Source organism: Plectropomus leopardus, unplaced genomic scaffold (genome assembly GCF_008729295.1).
Source record: "Plectropomus leopardus isolate mb unplaced genomic scaffold, YSFRI_Pleo_2.0 unplaced_scaffold15387, whole genome shotgun sequence".
Classification (NCBI taxonomy): Eukaryota; Metazoa; Chordata; class Actinopteri; order Perciformes; family Serranidae; genus Plectropomus; species Plectropomus leopardus.
This window is the reverse complement of record NW_024616486.1, coordinates 1-1,279: the sequence shown is the minus strand read 5'-3', so window position 1 is coordinate 1,279 and position 1,279 is coordinate 1. Positions and strand designations below refer to the sequence as shown.

Here is a 1,279-nt window from a genome sequence, read left to right as displayed (position 1 = left end):
TGTGTGAGTGTGTATTGTTTGTGTGTGTGTGTCTTAATTGTGGACTTGTTTGCGTAGGCGTCGTCCTGAAGAGTACGACCTCCACGGCAGGAAGCGGCCGCGAGCCGACGGTCCGCCTGACTTCAGCCAGCGAGCAGGTCGTTAAACTCTCCCTCCGTCTGTCGTTTTAACTTCAGTCAGATGAATTTTGTTTTTATTTTCTGTTAACTCTGAGATGAAAATGTTGTCTGAGTTCAAATGTTGAGTTGAATATCTGAATGTTTTTTTTTCTCGTGTTAACCAAAGTTCGATGATGTCCGTGCAGCATCAGATAAACAGTCGTCATTGTTTTTCGTTGGTCTCTGCTGACGGCCTGCAGACACACACTCTGTTTGAAATGTAACCAAAGGATTGATTTTATTTTCAGGCTTCATCCAGGACCTCCGGAATCAGCCGGTGGACAGGTGAGATGCCCCCCGTCACTCACCTGGAGCAGGTCACAGGAAGTGGGCGGAGCTGCAGCAGCATCAGTGAAATGTCAAAAATGTTCACTTTTTAAAGGAAATTAGGATTATTAAAATGTTTTGATAGCAGTGTTTCAGAACGTGATACACACCACCTTATACTTTGAAAAACACTAACAGTAATTATGTCTTTTCTTAAAGTTTGCATTTTATTTATTTAAAAATATATTTCAAATTTTATCTGCATAAAATTTCATTCAAAAAATGTTTTAAAGATCAAGTATAAAATTAACAAAAAGGTTATTAATGATAATTGGGGTTAAAATCAGTTTAGTTTCAGCTCTTTTTTTTCTTTTCTGTTTCAGACGGTTCTCTAACGTGAGACGAGACGTTTTCCTAAACGGGGTGAGTCAGTCTGATAACCGATGTCCGGCCCTGGTTTATCGTAGTCAGGTCTCATCTCCTCATCAGGGTGTTAGCGCACACAGGACAAAATACATCCACAGTGGAAAATTATTACATTAAAGTCTTTAAAAGATACTTACAAATATGTAACACAGTGTGACTGCTGTTGAGTGGGAATATGCAATCAGACTTTCTGTGGAAAGGTTCACAATGTTTATCATAAAATAATATTCAATATAAATAATAACAATATTCAGTGTTCATAATAACAAACAATTTTATGTAGGTTCAGGTACGTTCAGTTACATTCAGGTACCTTCATGTGTGTTCAGGTGTGCGGTATGCTCAGGTGTGTTCAGTTATGCTCAGGTGTGTTCAGTTATACTCAGGTGTGTTCAGGTATGTTCAGGTATGTTTAGGTACGCTCAGGT

The 1,279-nt window shown here is 38.9% G+C and overlaps 1 long non-coding RNA gene across 1 annotated transcript; it reads left to right on the top strand.

Moving 5' to 3' along the window:
• The first annotated feature begins 6 nt into the window (after positions 1-6).
• On the top strand, positions 7-1,268 carry LOC121964368. Its single transcript, XR_006107349.1, has 3 exons — positions 7-137; positions 407-443; positions 809-1,268. It is a non-coding gene; the product is annotated as an uncharacterized LOC121964368 (long non-coding RNA).
• Positions 1,269-1,279: the final 11 nt, after the last annotated feature.